General features: G+C 34.5%; 1 pseudogene; it reads right to left on the reverse strand.

The window, feature by feature from the left end:
• The window catches only part of LOC124893152, a 31,169-nt pseudogene that overhangs the window by 6,242 nt on the left and 665 nt on the right, over nucleotides 1-24,262 (reverse strand).

Here is a 24,262-nt window from a genome sequence, read left to right on the forward strand (position 1 = left end):
GTAGAAAGAATCAAAACAAGAGTTGAGGATAACTCTTTTTTGACCTATATTCCTGATTACGAATCAAGAAGCCTTTATCACCAAGAGTGAGTTCTTCCTTTCATGAAATTAGAAAAATAAAATGAATTTCTTCTTGTATTAGGTATATAATTTGAAATTAAAACATAGATAATAGAGTTTTGTATCTTTCTCTATCTCCCAAAAAACATTTTAGCTAGAAATTCATGTTGGGTCAGATTCGAACAAATCTTTCGATAATCTCATTATCTATTTTTAGAAAATTAGAAGACAACAATAAAAGACAAAGAAATGAAGACAAATAATAAAGTTTATTATGATACATATCTTTCTCATGTAAGAGATGAATAATTCCATTTATTTTGTTCTACATTCTTTGCACTTATTCATATTCTACGTACTCAGTTAAATTTAGATATATACATACTTAGATCTATACTAAGAATTTCAAATTCTTCAAATTCTATTAATAATAAATATTATCTAATTAGAATTCAAATTCTTAATTTAATTATAATTATTTAATTATTACAAGATATGTTTATTTATATAATAACATAATAACAAATTCAATATAGTAAATTGAGGTACCCCTTCTATGACAAATTTGGACCTTCCATCTATTCTTGGGCCGTTAGAAGGCCTAGTATTTCCAGCAATTGTTATGGATTCTTTATTTATTCATATTCAAAAAAACAAGATTATTTAGATCCTCTAGGACCCAATCTCATCCATTTTTCTTTTGAAAACGTGTACTTGTATAATAACACGGATATCTATTTATTGGAATAGAGTATAACATGTGATTTCTACCGAACATAAAGGGAAAAACTCCTATGCGTACAGAAACATGATAGATAGATATATCCATTCTAGTAATTTTCAAATAGATCATGATCATTGGATGGCTGAAATGTAGTCGGTTAATCTCTATTATATGTAATACCCCGAGAACTCTAACCAATAGTGCCACCATAACTCAAGCTCATGAGAAATAAATTATAGTGCTTTGGTTGTTTTCTGATCAAAGGTGATGGGTATTAAGACCTCAAAGATTTCCTAGCAATTAGGTGAATCAAAACATCCCTTACCGGTTGAATTCTTGAGAAAGCTTTTGGCATAGTCAACTTCAAATGAGTATATCTCTTGTTACACTAAGAAATTTTGAGCTCATGACCCATCAAAATATATATAATTGAATTAACTTTCCAACCGTACCAATTTCACACAAATCCTGTATTGGAGCAACAAGTTATGCCTATTTTACTCCAGTGTGTCAGCCTAGAAACTGTGTGACGACATTTTGTGATGACTTGTCACAAGTCTGACGGCTTGTCACAAAATGTCGTCACCTTAAGTAGAAACTCATTGTAAATCCCCGAAAAACGGGTCCCGGAACATCACACGGTGCTTGAGGCTATGTGTAGCCCCAAGCTATTGAGACATTTTCATTCAGTTCAACATAAATCAACGGGGTTTCCATAAATAATCCTCAAATATCAACAGAGTAATCATCATCCAAGAATAAAAGAATTTCAGAAAGATAACAAAATACAACTTATTAGTCAACTCCCAACATCTATACTAGTCTGACAAGTCTCTAAGAAAATCAAAAAAACCAACGAGCCATTGAGACATGCCCCAACTGACTCATACTCAGTTATCAAATGCAAACAATTCTGTGAAACCAACATCAGACATCACGTCCTCAGAACATGATGACTCACCACAACAGAGGATATAGAAAAGCATGCCCTAAGAATCATAGTCGAAGCTGGAACTGAGAACCTGAACCTACATTTTGAGAAAATGCAGCCCACATTCGAAGATGTGGGTTAGTACCATAGAAAGGAACTGAGTATATGGGGGTGTATGCAGTTGTATAAACATTATCATCATAAATATTTATAAGAAATATGCAGAATGTATGAAAGACTCAAATAGCCTGAAGAAAATTATCATAATCATGAGAGGATGAAATAAGTACTATAACACATGTGAGTCATCATATAATTTGTCAATCACTTTCAGTTCATCAAGAATATCAATTCTCATAATGTAAATATCATTTAAATCTTTCAAAAGAATAACTTTCACAATTCCACTTTCAAATCACTTCACTATTCACCATAGACACAAGGAAACACACACACACTGGGAGATCCTATAACCGACATAAATCATGTGAGCCACATGGAGTCCAACGTACAGCCCACGTTAGGGAGAGCCGTCCTATCCTTTCCATCAGAGTAGGACTATCGATATTAAATCCATACAAACTAGTGATCATTATATAAATTAGCCTCGGGCTCACTCCTATGGGGGCACGTAGTTCTAGGGAAGTAAGGTCGCTTTATACCTCCCACTCGGTGCTAAAGATTTCTCTCAGACTTAGCTCAGATCATTTCAAAGACAATCCACAACAAAACAATTTCAGTAATATATAAATCTACATCGGGAGCCATCATGATTCCCATCTATCAAAATCAACCACGTTGTGGATTTCTTTCACACTCGAGTTCAAAACAACTCTATTAAGACCAAAAGGTTAAATCATTCAAAATATCTCAAATATTCAACATCAACGTACTTATAACACATACTTTCTCAAAAAAAAATTCCAATGGGGATTCATGACCCAAATATCAAAATCATGATAAATATCGTTCAAGATTCATGTTTTATATATCCACACATGTAAATACATCTTTCAAAATCATAAACATCAAGATTTCATAATAATCATCATAATATATGCGTTCATACTTCAAATTCATAAAAATCAAATAAAAATCATGCCTTTGTAAAGAAAATTACTTTTGGGTACAAGAACGAAAGAGAGTTCTTATTGAAAAACCCCACATAGCTTGAATGATGAACTTTAGATCAATACTCATTTTTGAGATGTTAATCGTGCCTTTGAATGATGGTTCTTGGAGTTCTTAAACTAGGAAATTGGAATCTTAAATAAATTTGAAGAATTAATGGTGAACTTTGGAGGTTCTTGAAGTTGGATGTAGGAGCTTAGGGTTTTCTTTTTGAGGGAATTTGATGAAGTATAACATATAATACTTCTAATAGGCTTTAATGTAGGGTTTGGATGGATTTTGGGTGAGGAGAAATGACCAAAACGCCCCTAAAAATCAAATAATTCTCGAATCTATCCTTTGGTGGACTGTTTTGATAGTCTAAAGTAGATCAACCATAACGTTTTACTCCTATATCCAAATTGGATGAACCAATTTCATTAGAAAGAGGATTCTCATATATTTTTGTTAATATATAGTAGCTCACCCAGATCATTGTGTACGAGGAGTTATGATCGTTTGAAGTTGACCAAAAAATTTGCTTTTGATAAGCTGAAGTAGATCGACCATAACTTTTTTCTCCGATAGAAAAATTGGATGAAACTAATTTCATTGGAAAGAGGACTCGCAAAGCTTTCCGTTGATATATATTAGATCACCCAGATCATTATGTACAAACAGTTATGATCATTTAAAGTTGGAGCAAAAATAAGTCAGGCCTCAGTACTTTTTCCTGCACGTTTTACTGTTCACGACTATTCACGGTTCGATCGGAATGTTCATAACTCGTCGCTCGGGTGTCCTTTTTGGATGATCCACATATTGTTGGAAAGCTTATTCAATACTCTACGCAATGGTGGGTCATAATCTAAGATATTCCGCACAGAAAATTTATAATTCATTCTAGAAGATAGAACTCAACACGTTTACGTATAAAATTTCAACGAAAAATTTTCCGGGGTATTACAGTCATAAATTCCACCTTTTTGTGATGAAATTTTGTGAAGACTTATCACAAATGTCGTCAGCTATTTTTTTCAGCAATTAAAGGACATTTTTTCAAGGGTATTTTGGTATTTTCCCATCTTTTGGAGGCCCCTATATATATGAGAATCCCCATCCAAACCCTAATTTCTTCATTTTCTCCTCCAATTCTCTTAAGAAAATATATCTATACTTTCATTCAAGAACATTAATCTTCAAAAAATCATCCATAAATCTTCAAGATTTCTACAAGAACCAAGTTCCTCATAGTGTGGGCTTCGAGAATCATTTATTACAAGTGCGGATAGAGTCTCAAGCACTAGAATTCATCCAATTTTAAAGATTAAGGGATATGGGGTTTTGAACAAGAGCAATCCTTTCGTTCTTATGCCCAAAGTTTTGATTTCTATTATGGATTTATATGCTTTTGAAAGTGGGTTTGTACCCAAATTACTTCATCATGAGACAATGAGAATATAAATTGTTTAAGCTTTGTTATACATGATTATTTTACTATTCCCAAGTTATGACTTGATATTCAATATTATAAATTTTGTATTTCTACCATGAGTTGATATTTCAAGTTCCTTCAAGATATGTGTCAAGCTTTAAGCTTCCTTATGACAAATTAGATTATTGAGTGTATTGACTCATGAGATTGAGTTGTTACAATGAGTCTTAATATTTCCTCAAAGTTATTGATGTTGCCATGATTTAATGAATTGATACATTTTGATATTGAGAAAGAGTTATTTGATTTGAGTCGAGTTAGGAATCCACAAATTGATTATGATATGATAAATGAGAAAGATATTTGATTTGATCTTCATGATAGACCCTTGTGATGTTTGCAGTAGATTTCCTAATGAATTATGAGCTTGTGTCTGGGAGTAGTATTTAATACTGAGCGGGAAATACAGTATTACCCCTGAAACTACTTGCCACTGTAGGATTGGTATTGATATTTATGGGCCAGAGGCCGAGTATGAGATTATGATCACTAAATTGAGGTTGTACTCCCTCGCAAGAGTACGATGCTCCTGCCAATGTGGGGTTCTCTCCTTAGGAGGGCAAAATGTTAGACTTCATATAGCTCACATGGTTTATGTCGGTTATAAGAACCTCCCATGTCCATAAGAGTTAAGTTTCTTGAATTACCGAGTCACTCCGAGTCTTGAGTTGAAAAGTATAGTTATTTATGATGATTTATGAGGTTTTTATCATATGATTTATTTACTATGATATCATAAAAAGTATATTTCAGTCTAACTCAAGCCAAGTAAGCCATCATTGTACATATGCATATTTTCATGAAATTGATAATGATATTTATATTGTTGCATATACCCCCACATACTCAGTACATTCCAAAGTACTAACCCACATATTTTCCTATGGGCTACATTTTCTCATAATGTAGGTTCAGGTACTCAGCCATAGCCACGTTAGAGATATTCAGGTGCCTCACTACGTTTTCTCACTGGTGAGTCCTCATGGTTCGAGAACTGTGCCTATATTTTTATAATACCATTTTATTGTTATGGATTTCAGTACTGTTGAGTCAATTGGGGGTTTGTCCCAAAGGCTCTTTGATTTTGATGTATAGAGGTTTTGCCAGACTAGAAGGATGGTATGTACAGACATTCAATATATATTTTGGTTGTATAGTTTAGTATTCTCCAGTATCTCTCTTCAACCTGATGTGATGTATCTCTTTATTATGTATGACTATTGTTGAATTGAGTTCCTTGAGGTAGTTTCTGGCTCTGAGTTCTTGGGGCTAAGTGTAGCCCTAAGAATCGTGTGATGTCTCGGGATGGAAATTTTGGGGTGTTACAAAGCTTGGTATCAGAGCCTAAGGTTTAACGAGTCCTAGGTCCTAGGGAGTTTGACAAGCCATTTTACATAGAGTCTTGATCATCGGTGTGTAGCGCGCCGCTTCTATGAGCAAGAGGCTATGGGATATTTTAAGAAAAGTTATTTTTTTCTTTCTAAAGTTTATCGTACCTACAACTATCTCTTTATCTGTGATTAACTCGTGCTCTCTTATAATAGAAAATGCCTCCTTATCAAGCTTGTAGAAACAATGAGCAACCTCAACACGTTGATCCCTTGAACAAGCATGTGTCTTATGCGGAATTTTGGGAAGCTTTTCAGGCGCTAGACTAGGTAGTTACCGCCAATGCTCAAGCTAATGCCTAGGATACTGTTCCACCTTTACAAGAGAATAATTCTACTACATCTCAAGTTTGTGACTTTATACGGATTAATCCACCTAAGTTTTATGGGTCGAAGGTAGGTGAAGACCCATAGATGTACTTGGATGAAGTGAGAAAGATCACCCAGATTATGCACGTGAATGAGAAGGAGAGTGTTGAATTGGATGCCTATCGAATGAAAAATATTGCATATGATTGGGTAGAGATGTGGAGAGAGAGAGTATAGGGAAGGATGTCGCTCCTATGACTTGGCAGTTATTCCAGGATGCATTCTTGGACAAATTCTTTTCTCTTGAGATGAGGGAAGCAAAGATAGAGGAATTCATGAATTGGGGACAAGGCTTCATGACTGTTAAGGAGTATTGTCTTAGATTAAATCAGTTATCTAAATATGCTCCTAGTATGATGGCTGACTCCAAGACAATCATGCGTAAAGTTCGTGACTGGCATATCGAGTTACGTTGTGAAAGAGTGTAGATCTGGTATGCTTAATAGGGATATGGACCTTTCTCGATTGATGATACATGCCCAATAGATTAAAGATAATAATGTGAAAGAGAGGGGGAGAGTAAGAGGGAATAAAACATCTAGATCAGAGCAGCAGGGATTCGGTCAGTCCAGATTCCATGGAAAGTACCGCCCTCAATTCCAGAGACATCTGTTTATGCCTGCACCTTCCTCAATTAGTGCTCCCGCACCTAGAAGTAGGCAGGAGTAGGGGAACAGGCCTATCCCACCCAAGTCTTAGGAAAGTGTAAGTAACAGATCTCATCCTCCTTTATGTGCCAAGTGTGGTAGATATTATTTTGGTGAGTTTTTTATTGATAAGAGGGATTGTTTTGGTTGTGGCAAGTTAGGTCACCAACTTAGAGATTATCCGTATACTAGACAGGGGAGTCGAGATGATCGTCCCCAGAGTTAGGCTACCAGTACCCCCGCTCCCGTAGTCTGCCCAGTTCCTCCTTAGGGCGTCTCTTCTAGTACTACTGGCAGTTCGCGCCAGAATCTCTTCTATGCTATACCACCTCACTAGGAGAAGTATGACTCTCTAGATATTGTCACTGGTATGCTCCGTATATTTCATTATGATGTGTATGTATTGATTGACCCCGTTTTTTGAGTTTCTCTTATGTGACACCTCTGGTTGCTGTAAATTTTAAGATGGACCCTAAATGGATTCCTGCGCCTATTATCGTTTCTACACCAATAGGAGAATCTATTATTACAAAGAGAGTGTATAAGAAGTGTCCTATCACTGCCCTTCATCGGGTCATATATGCCTATTTGATTGAGCTAGATATGGTTGATTTGATGTCATTCTGGGTGCAGATTGGATTCACTTATGCTATGCATCTATAGATTTTCGTCCTAAGTGGTGAAGTTTTAGTTTCCTGACTAGACCATTTTTGAGTGGTCCAGGAGTTCTGTAACTCTGAAGAGCCATTTCATATCCTACCTCAAAGCTAGGAAGTTGATTTCCAAGGGTTTCATCTATCACCTAGTTCGATTTAAAGACCTCAAGTCTGATACTTCGACTATTCAGTTAGTTAGCATTGTTAATGAGTTTCCCGATGTTTTCCCGAAAGATCTCCCAAGGGTCCCACCTGATAGAGAAATAGAATTCGGGATTGATATCCTTCCCAGTACTCAGCCTATTTCCATTCCTCCATACCGTATGGCTCCTGCAGAACTTAAAGAGTTGAAGGAGAAACTCAAAGATCTATTAGACAAAGGCTTTATCAGACCCAAGGTTTCCCCGTGGGGTGCACCTATTTTATTCGTACGTAAGAAAGATGGTTGCATATGTGCATTGACTACCGTCAACTCAACAAGGTAAATATCAAGAACAAGTACCCTCTTCCTAGAATCGATGATTTATTTGATCATCTACAGGATGCGAGTTATTTCTCAAAGATAGACCTTAGATCTGGCTATCATCAGCTTAAAATGAGAGAGTGTGATATTTCAAAGACATCCTTCTGAACCCATTATGGTCACTTTGAGTTTCTTGTCATGTCCTTTGGGTTAACCAATGCTCCAGCAGCCTTCATGGACCTCATGAATCAAGTTTTCGAGAAATATCTTGATATGTTTGTCATTATATTCATAGACGATATTCTTGTGTATTCCCAAAGAGAGGATGATCATGCCGACCATCTTAGAATTGTCTTGCAAACACTTAAAGATCATCAATTATTTGCTAAATTTAGCAAGTGTTAATTTTGGATAAGGTCAATTGCTTTTTTGGGTCACATTGTTTCCGCCGAAGATATTAGAGTCGATCCCCAAAAGACAAAAGTTGTAAAGATTTGGCCTAGACCTACCTCCCCATCTGACATTAAGAGTTTCTTGGGTCTAGCTGGTTATTATAGTTGTTTTGTTGAGGGATTCTCTTCCATTGCATCTCCCATGACCCGGTTGACCCAAAAAGAAAGTTAAGTTCTAGTGGATAGATACCTGTGAAAAGAGTTTTTAGGAGTTAAAGACTTGGCTCACTTCAGCCCCAGTATTAGCTTAACCCAATGGTACTGATAGTTTAGTGGTGTATTGTGATGCTTCTAGAGTTAGTTTGGGTTGTGTGTTGATGCAGAGGGGTAAAGTTATAGCTTATGCCTCTAGACAGTTGAAGCCTCATGAAAAGAATTACCCAACCCATGATCTTGAATTAGCAGTTGTAGTTTTTGCTTTGAAAATCTGGAGACATTATTTGTATGTTGTTCATGTTGATGTGTTTACTGATCACAAAAGCCTGCAGTATATTTTTACTCAGAGAGAGTTGAATCTTAGGCAAAGAAGATAGTTAGAGTTTCTAAAATACTATGATATGAGTGTAGTGTATCACTTGGGCAAGGCCAATGTTGTGAAAGATGCTCTTAGCAGGTTGTTTATGGGTAGTGTAGCTCATATAGAGAATGATAAAATAAAATTGGCTCGTGATGTCCATCGTTTGGCCAGGTTGGGTGCTAGATTGCTTGATTTCACTGAAGGGAGTATGTTAGTTCAGAGTAGTTCTGAGTCCTCTTTGATCTCGGAGGTAAAGGAGAAGCAAGATAGGGATCCTAGTTTGGCCAGACTGAAGGAGTCAGTTAAGGACCAAAAGGTAGAGGTTTTCTCCTAAAGGGGAGATGGTGTGTTAATATTACAGGGTATATTATATTTTCCCAATTTTAATGATCTAAGAAAGAGAATTATGGCTGAAGCGCATGGTGCACGATATTCTATTCATCCCAATGCTACCAAGATGTATCGCGATTTGCGGGAAATCTATTAGTGGAACGGTATAAAGAAAGACATAGCATTATGTGTGGCAAAGTGTTCTACTTGTTAATAGATTAAGGTAGAGCACCAAAGGCCCAGTGGTGTAATGCAAGAGTTTAGCATTCCTACTTAGAAGTGGGAAAAAGTGACTATGGATTTCGTAATTAGTTTGCTATCTTCTCGTCATCATCACGATTTAATTTGGGTTGTTGTAGACTGGTTGACTAAATCAACTCATTTCTTTCTAGTACATTCATCTTATACAGTTGAGGATTATGCTAGATTGTATATTCGTGAGTTAGTAAGATTGCATAGATTTTCTTTGTTTATCATTTCAGATAAGGGTACTCAGTTTACTTCACAGTTTTAGAGAGCCTTTCAGAAGGGTCTTAGTACCCAAGTTCATTTGAGTTCCACTTTTCATCCACAGACTGATGGTCAGGCTGAGAGGACTATTCAGACTTTAGAGGACATGTTGAGGGCATGTGCGCTTGATTTCAAATATAGTTGGGATGAACACTTGCCATTGATCGAATTTACGTATAATAATAGTTTCCATACTAGTATTAAGATGGCCCCATTTGAAGCTTTGTATGGGAGAAGATGTAGATCGCCTATAGGTTGGTTTAAAGTAGGAGAAGCAGTTGTGATTGGGCCTGATGTTGTGTTTGAGTCTATGGAAAAAGTTAAGTTGATTTGAGAAAGATTGAAGACCTCTCAAAGTCGTCAAAAGTTGTACGCCAATGTGAGAAAAAAAGATATTAAGTTTAATGTTAATGATTTAGTTTACCTGAAGGTTTCACCCATGAAAGGGGTGAAGAGATTTGGGAAAAAGGGAAAGCTTAGTGCCCGTTATATTGTCCATACAGGATTTAGAGCCATGGTGAGAAAGTAGCATATGAAGTGGAGTTACCTGGGGAGTTATCTAGCATTCATCCGGTATTCCATGTTTCTATGCTTAAGAAGTGCATTGGTGATTCTGTCATGGTTGATTCTTCCGAAAGCTTAGATTTTCAGGATAGCCATTCATTCGAGGAGACTCCGGTTGAGATTTTGGATTTTCAGATCTGTAGGCTAAGGAACAAAGAAGTTCCTTTAGTTTAAGTGCTTTGATGAAATCAATCTGTAGAGGGTGCTACTTGGGAAGACGAAGCTGATATGCGAGCCAAGTACGCTTACCTCTTTTTTGTGAGTTCGTAGCGAGCAGAAGGTACCATTCTTTCTTAATTCTTCCCCCTTCTTATTAAAGATTCAGCTGTGTGTCTACTTCCATCACAAATTCATGCATTTTGTATAGTATCCGAAGGTATAGAGTGAATTAAGTCCTTTGAGTGAGTCGTTCCATCTATACGTCCTCATTTATTTTCTTATTCTTCGCCTATCTGGCAACATTCCGGGACGAATGTTTCCAAGGGGGAGATATTGTAATACCCCGAGAACTCTAACCAATAGTGCCACCATGACTCAAGCTCATGAGAAGTAAATTATAGTTCTTTAGTTGTTTTCTGATCAAGGATGATGTGTATTAAGGCCTCAAAGATGTCCTAGTGATTAGGTGAATCAAAACATCTCTTACCGATTGAATTCTTGAGAAGGATTTTGGCATAGTCAACTTCAACTGATCATATCTCTTGTTACACTAATAAATTTTAATCTCATGACCCACCAATAGATAGATAATTGAATTAGCTTTCCAATGGTACTAATTTCACCCAAATCCAATATTGGAGCAAAAAGTTGTGTCTAATTTACTCCAGTATGTCAGCCTGGAAACTGTGTGACTACATTTTGTGTCGACTTATCACAAGTCTGACGGCTTGTCACAAAATGTCGTCACCTTAATCAGAAAGTGATAAATTCCATCCTTTTGTGACGACATTTCGTGATGACTTGTCACAAGTCTGACGACTTGTCACAAATGTCATCAGCTATTTTTTTTCATCAATTAAAGGGCATTTTTGCAAGGGTATTTTGGTATTTTCCCATCTTTTGGAGGCCCCTATATATATGAGAATCCCCATCCAAACCCTAATTTCTTCATTTTATCTTCCAATTCCTTAAGAAAATATATCTAGGGTTTCATTCAAAAACATTAATTTTCCAAAAATCATCTATAAATCTTCAAGAACCAAGTTTCTCATAGTGTGGGCTTCGAGAATCATTTATTACAAGTTCGGTTAGAGTCTCAAGCACTAGAATTCATCCAATTTCAAAGAGTAAGGTATGTGAGGTTTTGATCAAGAGCAATCCTTTCGTTCTTGTGCCCAAAGCTTTGGTTTTTATTATGGATTTATATGATTTTGAAAGTGAGTTTATACCCAAATTACTTCATCATAAGACTATGAGAATATACATTTTTCAAGCATTGTTATACATGATTATTTTACTATTCCTAAGTTATGACTTGATATTTAATATTGTGAATTTCATATTTCTACCATGAGTTGATATTTCAACTGTCTTCAAGATATGTGTCAAGCTTTAAGCTTCCTTAAGACAAATTGTATTATTGAGTATATTGATTCATGAGATTGAGTTGTTACAATGAGTCTTGATATTTTCTCAAAGTTATTGATGCTGCCATGATTTAATGAATTGATACATTTTGATATTGAGAAACATTGATTCGATTTGAGTCAAGTTAGGAATCCACAAATTGATTATGATTTGATAAATGAGAAAGAGATTTGATTTGATCTTCATGATAGACCCTTGTGATGTTTGTGGTGGATTTCCTAACGCGTTCTGAGCTTGAGTCTGGGAGTAGTATTTAGCACCAAGCAAGAAATGTGGTATTTCCTGCGAAACTACGTGCCACCGTAGGATTGGTATTGATATTTGTGGGCTAGAGGCCGAGTATGAGATTGTGATCACAAAATTGAGGTTGTAATCCCTGGAAAGAGTACGACTCTCCCGCCAATGTGGGGTTCTCTCCTTAGAGGGGCAAAATATTGGATTCCATGTAGCTCACATGGTTTATGATGGTTATAAGAACCTCCCATGTCCATAAGAGTTGAGTTTCTCTAATTACCGAGTCACTCCGCGTCTTGAGTTGAAGAGTTGAGTTGTTTATGATGATTTATGAGGTTTTTATCATATGATTTATTTACTATGAGATAATGAAAAGTATGTTTCAATCTAACTCAAGACAAGTGAGCCATCATTATACATATGCATATTTTCATGAAATTGAAGATGATATTTACATTGTTGCATGCACCCTCACATACTCAGTACATTCCAAAGTGCTGACCCATATATTTTCCTATGGGCTACATTTTCTCATAATGTAGGTTCAGGTACTCAACCGCAGCCGTGTTAGCGATATTCGGGTGCCTCACTACGTTTCCTCAGTGGTGAGTCCTCATGGTTCGAGGGTCGTGCCTATATTTTTTTTATGTCGTTTTGTTGTTATGGCTTTCAGTATTGTTGAGTCAGTTGGGTGTTTGTCCCAAAGGCTCTTTGATTTTGATGTATAGGGGTTTTGCCAGACTAGAGGGATGGTATGTACAGATATTCAATATATATTTTGATTGTACAGTTTAGTATTCTCCAGTATCTCTCTTGAACCCGATGTGATATATCTCTTTATTATGCATGACTATTGTTGAATTGAGTTCGTTGAGGTAGTGTCTAGCTCCGAGGGTTATCTTGGGGCTACGTGTATTCCTAAGCACCGTGTGACATCTCGGGATAGAAATTTTGGGGTGTTACAGTATATCAATATGTATATTGGGATCGTATTAAATAAAGAGTATGTTATTATTTTAGATTTAACCAATTTGATGAATTACTCCTAAAGGTTTACATCAAACTAGTGCTAGTTGACCTCAAACTAGTGCTAGTTGATGAGAGTTACTCCGGAAACAAAAAAGTAAAGTAAAATTTCTATGGGGTATTATCTCAATTTCAATAAAATGCAATCGGGTAAAGTATGACTTGACGATCAGAACATATATGGATAGAACTTATAATGGGGTCTCAAAAAATAAGTAATTTCTACTGGGCCTTTATCCTTTTTTTGAGTTCATTAGGCTTCTTATTAGTTGGAACTTCCAGCTATCTTGGTAGAAATTTGATATCTTTTTCTCCGCCTCAGCAAATCATTTTTTTCACAAGGAATCGTGATGTCTTTCTATGGAATTGCGGGTCTCTTTATTAGCTCTTATTTATGGTGCACAATTTTTTGTAATGTAGGTAGTGGTTATGATCGATTCTATATAAAGGAAGGAATAGTCTGTATTTTTCATTGGGGGTTTCTGAAAAAATTCGTCGCATATTCCTCCGATTCCTTATAAAAGATATTCAGTCCGTTAGAATAGAAGTTAAAGAGGGTATTTATGCTCATCGTGTTCTTTATATGGACATCTGAGGCCAGGGGTCCATTCCCTTAACCTGTACTAATAAGAATTTGACTCCACGAGAAATTGAACAAAAGGCTCTTGAATTAGTCTATTTCTTGCGTGTACCAGTTATAGTATTTTGAGAAATTGAGAATCAGAACGTTCATTCAATTAAAGAAAATGTATATGAAAGAACCATAAAATGAAACTCTTTTTATGGTCTTTATGCGTATGTAAACCCACGCAATTCAATAATAAATAACAAATCAAAATAATAGATTCATCTCAGATGGCAAACCATTTCGAAATCAAGAAATTTCATTAGTTCAATAGTTGTTGGAATTGACACTTTAGATCCAGATAGATCGTATCTTGTAAATTGGAAATTCTTTCTTTTGTATTATTTAATGACCACCAATTAGATTTCTTAATTAAATAATGAGAACTAGCCAATTTATCTTTTGTCAGTTATTTTTTTTATCATCGTAATATTTGTCCCTCAATTATTCTATTCCAGATTATGGGTAATTAGTGAATTTTTTTTTGAAATATTGGATATTTTGATTGCAACGGAGTTCTTTCTTCTAAAAATCTGAACAATATTCACTACTTAAAGTTTTTCTTTCGATCATTCATCGAAAAGAGACACTTGATTTTGATTTTGAGCAATTGAGATATCAGGAAACAATATTCTCAATTTCTTCATTCGAAGTAAATTCTTAGCCTATTTCTGTATTCTTTCTATATTCAATGACTAACCACAAAATCACAAAGAAAATAAATTCATAAGTTCGATACCTTTTATAAAACACATATGTGTAAGAAATATTCGATAGCATAGAGAGTACGGATGGGTTGATTAACAATTCACAGATGAAAATGGCATAAAAGAAAGAATTCACCCCTCTTTTCTATCTTGCATCTATAGTATTTTTGCCCTAGTGGATTTCTTTCTCATTTAATAAATGTTTGGAATCTTGGGATACTAATTGGTGGAATACTCGGCAATCCAAAATTTTCTTGAATACTTTTCAAGAAAAAAGTCTTCTAGAAAAATTCATAGAATTAGAGAAACTCCTCTTCTTGGATGAAATGATCAAGGAATACTCGAAAACACATCTCGAAGAGTTTGGGATAGGAATCCATAAAGAAACGATCCAATTAATCAAGATGCAAAATGAGAATCGTATCCATACAATTTTGCACGTCTCAACAAATATCATCTATTGCATTATTCTAAGCGGGTATTCAATTTTGGGTAGTTAAAAACTTGTTATTCTTAACTCTTGGGCTCAGGAATTCCTCTATAACGTAAATGACACAATAAAAGTTTTTTCTATTCTTTTATTAAATGATTTAGGTATCGGATTCCATTCACCCCGCGGTTGGAAATTAATTATTAGCTCTATCTATAAAGATTTTGGGTTTGTTCATAATGATTAAATTATATTTGGTCTTGTTTCGACCTTCCTGGTCATTCTCGATACAATTTTTAAATATTGGTTTTTCCGTTATTTAAATCATATGTCTCCGGCACTTGTAGTTATTTATCATTCAATGAATGACTGATAAAGGATCCATTGATATTAATCTAATCCAATTAGAATGCTTGGTACTTTGTAGTTGTACATAAGCTAAGTATTGAAAATTGTATTTTATCTTTCTATTTCTAACCATCTAGAAGATTCATCCTATATTATTTCTAGACTATTTCATACTAGCGCCTACCCAATTTATTGTAGAAATTTTTATGATCAATGATTGGACCATACAAACTAGAAATGCTTTTTCTTGGCTAAAGAAACAGATTACTCGATCTATTTCCATATCGCTCATGATATATATCTTAACTCGAACATCTATTTCAAGTGCATATCCCATTTTTGCACTGCAGGGTTATGACAATCCATGAGAAGCGACTGGCCGTATTGTATGTGTCAATAGCCATTTAGCTAATAAGCCCGTGGAGATTGAGGTTCCACAAGCGGTACTTCCTGATACTGTATTTGAAGCAGTTGTTCAAATTCCTTATGATATGCAACTGAAACAGGTTCTTGCTAATGGTAAAAGGGGGGGGTTGAATGTGGGGGCTATTCTTATTTTACCAGAGGGGTTTGAATTAGCTCCTCCCGATCGTATTTCTCTTAAGATAAAAGAAAAGATTGGCAATTTATCTTTTCAGAGCTATTTCCCCAATAAAAAAAAATATTCTTATGGTAGGCCCTGTCCCTGGTAAAAAATATAATAAAATAACCTTGTCTATTCTTTCCCAGGACCCTGGTAAAAAATATAGTGAAATAACCTTGTCTACTCTTTCCCCGAACCCTGCTACTACAAAAGATGTTCACTTCTTAAAATATCCTATATACGTAGGTGGGAAAAGGGGAAGGGGTCAGATTTATCCTGACGGCAGCAAGAGTAACAATACGGTTTATAATGCTACAACAGCAGGTATAGTAAGCAAAATCATACGAAAAGAAAAAAGGGGATATGAGATAACCATAACAAATGCGTCGGAGGGACGTCAAGTGGTTGACATAATCCCTCCTAGACTAGAACTTCTTGTTTTTTAGGGCGAATCTATCAAATTTGATCAACCATTAACGAGTAATCCTAATGTAGGTGGATTTGGTCATGGAAATGCAGAAACAGTACTTCAGGATCCCTTACGTGTCCAAGAACTTTTATTCTTCTTGGCATCTATTATTTTGGCACAAATCTTTTTGGTTCTTACAAAGAAACAGTTCGAGAAGGTTCAATTAGCCGAAATGAAATTCTAGATTTGCAGCTTTATCGATTTCAAGTTCGTAAAAAGAACCAAATTCTTGTTGGCGATTATTTATGGTCAAAAAAATAAAATAAAAATTTTGAAAACTCCTTTGTATTGTTTATACTCTTCTTCAAAAGCTACATACTATGTGGTACAAGGAATTCCTAGCATCTCGTAGAAAAAGAGTATGTAATGTAGAATTTAAATAAGAGTATTTGACTTTCATTATTTTGATTTAGTTTTTTTTTTATTGGAGTAGTAGGACTATGTTACTATTGATAGATTTCACTGTCATAAGACATAAGACATATCAATAGTTTTCTATTCTAAATAGAAAGAAAATAAAATTTATCTAGATACTAGACATAAGGAAGCGGGGGATAAATGCGTGGAAGAAAAAATTCTAGAAGGGATTATTTGTCTTCCCAGTCTTCGACACAAGAAAGAGGTGTATAAAAATCCTTTTTTCTTGTGTAGAAACGAAAGAGTAATGATTCTTGATCCTGTTTGTTAAAAATTCCTAGTCTTGGTTCGATTTTTTCAGATATATCAGAAACCTGTTATCCTACGCCCCCTTTACGTATAATATATGGAGTGGTGGACAAACAAAACAAAAAAATAGAGGAAATTTTATTAATTAAATAAAACTTCTTCAATCAACTTATCTTATACAAATAGATACTATCATATAAAAAGAAGAGGTGGTCTGAATAAATCAATGAAGTAAATTTTTAAAAAACATGATCAGAAAAAAGAGAAAAATGGAGTTTTTGAAAATAAAAAGAAATCTATTTTATTTAATTCATTTTATCATTTAGACGAAACAAATAGTATGATTCTTAAGAACTCAACGGACCCTTCCCCTTAGATTCAAACAAATAAGGAAGGAATCCTGTTGAGTTCTTATGCTTTCATGTTGATAACTTAATTGATTCGATTACTACAGGGATGAACCCAATCCGAAATATGAACCATAAAATAAAATACCTATTAAATCGATTACAATAATACTAGCTACAGTACCTATTATCCAAAGAGGAATCCTTCCAGTAGTATTAGCCATTTACCCCACTTCCCTCCAAATTTCATCAAGTGGTCATGCTAGAGACATAAACAGTCATGGATAATTAAATTGTGAGATCCTTCCAAATGAGCTAAGAGAATCTTATTTATTCTCTTTCTTTTTCTTAATTGAAGAAATAATTGGAAAATAAAACAGCAAGTACAAAAATGAGTAATAACCCCCAGTAGAGACTGGTACGATTCAATTCAACATTTTATTCGCTCGGGTTTGATTGTGTCGTAGATCTATAGTTTGGATTAAGTTTATCGTTGGATGAACTGCATTTCTAATATTGATCCCAAAAAAAAGACGGTAGGTACAGATAGGCCGTGAACAGCCAACCATCGTACTGTAAAAATTGGATAGATTTGATCTATAATCATTAGGGCCTCCTAAAATGATCTACTAAATTCATCAAGTTGTTCCAAAGGGTCAAAATGGCCAGTTATTAATGGAATTCCTTGTCGTCTCTCTGTAAAATACTCATTTGACCGAGGGATTCCAAACACATCGTAAGCTAAACCGGTGCTAACAAATAACCAACCCGCAATGAATAGGGAAGGTATAGTAATGCTATGAATGACCCATTATCGAATAATGGTAATAATATCAGTAAACGAATGTTCTCCTATTCTTCCAAACATGTTGAGCTCCACGTATTCTTGTACAGTCAAAGAAGATCGATTCCGTAAAAGATGAGATCAGTAAATGACAATTCACTAAAATTTAATCTTTGTAAGATCATCAATATTGTACCGAGGGTGTCTTTAGAGTATACCGAATCAGTATAGCTATCCTTCTTCTAAAACAGCAACGCAATTTGAATTAGTATCAAAAGTAAGTACTAAAATAATTTCTTTTTTCCTTTACTTGTTGATGTAAAACCATCTTCCATTCAATAGAAAATTCTTTCAATTCAACGAAAGAGATTCTCATATTCCCACAATTTAAGTAGATGTGAGATATACTAATTCTCTTTTCATAGTTGTGGAAGCCGTTTTGTTGTTGGAATCCTTTTTTAAAGAAGAAGTTAATGGTCGAGTAAGAAATAAGAGTAGTAGACCATATTCGATGAAAGAAAAAATAGAATAATTGGAATTCATAGTTGTGATGCATTGTTGTGGATCTCGATCCAAAGGTTCTTTCTTGATCTAGCTACAAGGACGGGGCAGTATGGAAGGATAAAATGTGTAGCCTAATAGAAATTACTAGTTTTAGAATCTAGTTGGCCAAAAAAAAAAAGATTTTATCAAGCGATTGTGTGATAACTTTTTCTTCTTCTCCATCATTCAAGATATTATGTGAATTAATATATTACTGAATCTAATGAGTTAAAATTAAATTAAAGCAAAAAAAAAAAGCTTTATAAGGTAACTGTTCGCTTTAAAATCGAAAATGGATTCGATATAATTCAACAGAATCTAAGAAATGATCAAATTCTAAAATCATTTCTATTTTGATTCTATAAAAATTCAAGTTTCATTTTTGAATGAAGTTAGACTATATAGCTTTTATTAGTTTAATAATTCACCCAAGAGTTACTCAAAGAATTTGTTGATTGGAATTGCGGGATGGCTAGATATTACAGATGATGAATCAATTTCTTTTATATGGCTGGCACTTTATCTTTGTTAGTGTTGTCTTCCTATAATGATAGATGAATCAACAACTTTTCATTCAACTTATTCTTCCAATTTCAATTGAGATTTTTGTCTGCCCTCCTATTTTATTTTTATTTTGCAAAATTTAAACTTAGGTAAGTGTTTTTTAAACATATGTATAAAAAGAACATATTTCATTAAATTTAGCCCCTTCATGCTTACTATAACTAGTTATTTCAGTTTTCTATTAGCGGCTTTAACTATAACCTCAGCTCTATTTATTGGTCTTAGCAAGATACGACTTATTTAAATTAAATATTTAAAATGAACAATTCATAAAAGGAAATCCTTCTGTGGGATTATGTGTATTCTAGATTTACTTACGTTACCAATTGTCAATTATTGTTCATTGTCATTGAGATTCAGGTCAATTTGGATTAATATTTAGGTATCGATATTACCTCTTTTTTGTCTCCTTTCAAACAAATAAAAATGATTGAAGTTTTTTTGGAATCGTGTTAGGTCTAATTCTTATTACTTTGGCTGGATTATTCGTAACTGCATATTTACAATATAAGCGTGGTAATCAGTTGGACCTTTGATTAATTAACATCTCTTTTTGATTGACCTCCTCATTTCTTTAATTCACGGGCACAAGAGGTCAAATTCTGATTGTTGTGAAAGTTACTGAATGAATCTATTTTATTCTAATTCGATCTAAGAAGAAAAAATCACGTTCTGTAGGATTTAAACCTACGACATTGGATTTTGGAGACCCACGTTCTACGGAACTGAACTAAGAGCGCTTTCTTATTAGAATAGATAAGACTGTAAACAAAAGAATTCTTTTTATGACCCCAATACATTTTGTATGTATATACTAGAATAGAATGATAAAAATAAAAGATTATGTCCAATTTGAAGCGATCTCAATTAATCCCTCATTACTGCTCAAAGGAGCAGTAATATGTAGGAATGACAGAATTTGAACCCGTGACATTTTTTACCCAAAACAAACGCGCTAACAAGCTGCGCCACATCCCTTTAATTGTTCCACAGTGTAATTGTAGAGAATTCCTGTATTATTTTCCTCATGGTTTTTTCCTCCATTGATATATACAAATTTTTTGCTCATTTCGTCTTTTTGGTCTCACTTAACATATAATAGTAAAGGGAAAAGACTTCTCTTATAGATTATATAGAAAATACTTATATACAATTATATACAAAATAAATATATAAATACAGAACCCATCGTAAAAATAAATTAGTATTCTTCAGAATTTCTCAGTAAGAAAGAAGGGGATGTATTTTTTTCTGTTTTAAGAAAAGGAAAATCTTATTTCCAAAATCATTGTACATTTCAATTTGAATTAGGAATTTTGTGTCCAACTCTAAGCAACCCTTAACTACATATGCATCTGATCATATATGTATTATCTATTCTAACAAATAATACAAAATAAGGAGGTTTTTCAATGCGAGATCCAAAAACATATCTCTTTGTGGCACTAGTACTAAGTACGCTATGGTCGGGGCTTTAGCAGGTCTGTTGATAGAGATTAATCATTTTTCCCCGGATGCATTGACATTCCCCTTTTTTTTATTCTAGTTATTGTCATGGGAAAGAATAAAGAAAATTAGAGATCCAATCAAATATTGGTGATGAATCCCTCTCCCCCTCTTTTCTCTTTTTTTCCTTTTTAGAATAAGGGAGGAAAGAGAAAGAATAAAAATGTGGATTCAACATTCGGGCTCAAGTTCGAATTAACTGAATATTAGTCATAAAGGAATGGGGGTAGAATAGAAAATGGGGGTGTAGGGCAAGAGTATTATACAAGATACTTAAATGATTACTTAAATTTGCAATATACTTTAGAAAAATCGTTGTATTTTACTATGAATTTGCTTTGCTATTACTTTATTTTCTTGATTTTAATCTTTTACTTTTAGAATTGGATTTCAAGTTAGTAACTTCTATTTTATCCTTTCTTCGTTTTGAAACGAAAATAGAAGAGTTAAGCAAATCAAAAATCCAAAGGAGTTTCATGGCCAAGGGGAAAGATGTCCGAGTAACGGTGATTTTGGAATGTACTAGTTGTGTCCGAAACAGTGTTGATATGGTATCAAGAGGTATTTCCAGATATAGTACTCAAAAGAACCAGCACAATACGCCTAATCGATTAGAATTGAAAAAATTCTATCCCTATTGTTACAAACATACGATTCATGTGGAGATTAAAAAAAAAAAATAGAGCGAACCAAGTACCTGTGCCTTACCCTTTCAAGGAAGGGGGAAAATGCCATTATATATAACATATTTAAATAGAAACTAAACAAATTCTATTTTTCAAAAATCTTATTTAATTTTGGGTGGATTTAAAATGAATTAGAATTAATAAACTATGGATAAATCCAAGCAACCTTTTCTTAAATTCAAGCGATCTTTTCGTAGGCGTTTGCCCCCAATTCAATCGGGGGATCGAATTGATTATAGAAACATGAGTTTAATTAGTCGATTTATTAGTGAACAAGGAAAAATATTATCAAGACGCATGAATAGATTGACCTTGAAACAACAACGATTAATTACTCTTGCTATAAAAGAAGCTCGTATTTTATCTTTGTTACCTTTTCTCAATAATGAGAAACAATTTGAAAGAACCGAGTCAACCGCTAGAACTACTGGTTTTAAAAACCGAAATAAATAGGCTTTCTTTTTCTTTACTTAAATCATAATTACTCAAATCTAGATTTGAGTATCGTGTCGTAAGAAACAAATGAATCGGAAAAAAAGAAATTTGTTTTTATTAAATTGAACATGTTCTTTCATTTTGACTACTTTAGCATATTTTCTCATACTAATTTCTAACTCATCCGATAGAATAAACCTCCATTTATTCTCAGGAGAGATTGGGGAGTTTTTAAAGACTTCGGTAAAGACTCCGAGTTGATTTTGTTCAAAATCATATAAAGACTATGGTGACGGTTGTAATACCTTCTTCATAGCCCCCAAAATCATTCCAATAGCTCTTTCACGACGATTTAGGGAGTCGTTGCTACTGAAGGCGTTACCAAAGGTCAAATGCGACGGTTCAAAAAACCGTGGCTACATCCATGTCTTTAGTGACGGTTGTGTACATGACCATATGACGACGGTTTGACGTGGTGTTGGGACGTTTACAACCGTTCCTATTTGTAAACTATGGCAACGGTTATAAAGTTGACACGGCGACGGTTATTTGGCTATAGCGACGAATTTAAAACCGTCCATATAGAATCTCTTGCGACGGTACTTAATCTATTGCAACGGTTATATAACCGTCCATATAAAAGTTATTGCGACGGTTTTTAGCTAGTGGGACGGTTTTAAACAGTCTATAAATCGTATTGCGACGCTTTTTAGGATATTGCAACGGTTGTAAAACCGTCCCTATACCGTTGTTGCGATGATTTTTAAGCTATTGGGATGATTGTAAAATCATCCCTATGACCTTATTGTGACGATTGTTTAGGCTATTGTGACGGTTGTAAAACCATCCCTATAGCGTTATTGCGACAGTTTTAAGCTATTGGAACGATTGTAAAATCGTCCCTATGACCTTATTGCGACGGTTGTTTAGGCTATTACGACAGTTGTAAAACCGTCCCTATAGCGTTATTGCGACGGTTTTTAAGCTGTTGGAACGATTTAATTTATGTTGGAAATGCTACTTATTGTGGCTTATATAAATCGTCCTAAAAAGTTTTTTAGGACGGTTATTTTGTAAGCTATTGTGACACTTAAACATGAACTATAGCAAGGGTTAATTTTGCCAACCAACAAGAAACCAAATATTTTTTGACCGTTCAAAAAAATCAAAACATACACAAGTTTTCAATGTTCAAAAATAAAAAAAATGTTTGAAACTACTCGGTCAAATAATGTGATAGATCCCAATCAAAACATACATAAGTTTTTCCAACAGCTACTGTGACATGAAGCCAATGTGCTCGATATCTAAGTCAGGTCTAGTTCATCAATTTCATTTCCGCCGCCATCTTCTATGTCATGATCACCTACAACAATAAGAATAACAAAATTAAAGTCGAGCAACAAACTACACAACAATAACAAGAACAAAAGTTGAAAAATATCAAACAAAACTTGGATCAAAGAGTTGGAGAAGGGACATTAAAAATGCAAATGAGCATATTAATAGATATGACTTATATAAACTTGTCAACATACATATTTTATTACCTAGTTGGCTAAGATTTATGTTTTACAGAAGTGACATGTAACCGGCAATTTTATTTTCTAATAGGGTGGAACCACACTTGTACTTCTCATTATATACAACTGTTCTAGTCAAGTTTTGAGCAACATGGAAGAAAACAAACGAAGTCAAGGGAACGTCCAGCAATAAGTGCAGGGGAAAATGTACAGGCATGCGAGAAATGAAAATCTGCTAACGCGATTACTCACAAGCATGCAACTGGTTTACAATCTCAATTGTTAAGGACATTCTCCTGGAAAAAATATGTAAGTCAACAGGACCCGCAAAAGGTTCCTGGTTCATTTGATTCCTCTATGGCAAAGTTACCAAGAACTTAAGTATCAAACATAGTTCACAAAATTCCACCTCTGATATAGCAAGCAGCAAATACCAAACCCAACATGAACCCGCTACACGCAGTTGTAATATCGAAAGCCAATGGATTGCTTTTGTAGCCAAATACAAAATAACACGTTATCACATGATCAACAGATGCAACCATCACATCAACAAATGCAACCATTTAAAAAAAAAGACGAGAAGAACAACACGTTATCACTACAAAACAACAGAAAGCAAAAGAAATATTTTCGGAACAGAATTTATACTTGTAATGACCTCCTGAAGTTTAATACCAACCCCAAAATATCTCGTATTACAGAAGCTGTACACGTGAGATTTAATAAAGGCATTGGTTCAATAGATAAAATTAAATTTACACATTCGTCAGTTTATATGAAGACAAAGATGTTCAGGCTAGGTGCACTAGCTGTTGACACTTCAATCTACTATTGTTTGATCTAACCAACTAATGTAAATTCATGAAAAGTTTTTGTGGTCAATCTAGCTGGCAACACATTAGTGTTAAACAAACTTCGACCTACTTGTAGACACTGGCCTGAAGTTTGAAATGCAAGGTTCATTGAGGTACTAACTAATG

Source organism: Capsicum annuum, unplaced genomic scaffold (genome assembly GCF_002878395.1).
Source record: "Capsicum annuum cultivar UCD-10X-F1 unplaced genomic scaffold, UCD10Xv1.1 ctg5471, whole genome shotgun sequence".
NCBI classification, from domain to species: domain Eukaryota; kingdom Viridiplantae; phylum Streptophyta; class Magnoliopsida; order Solanales; family Solanaceae; genus Capsicum; species Capsicum annuum.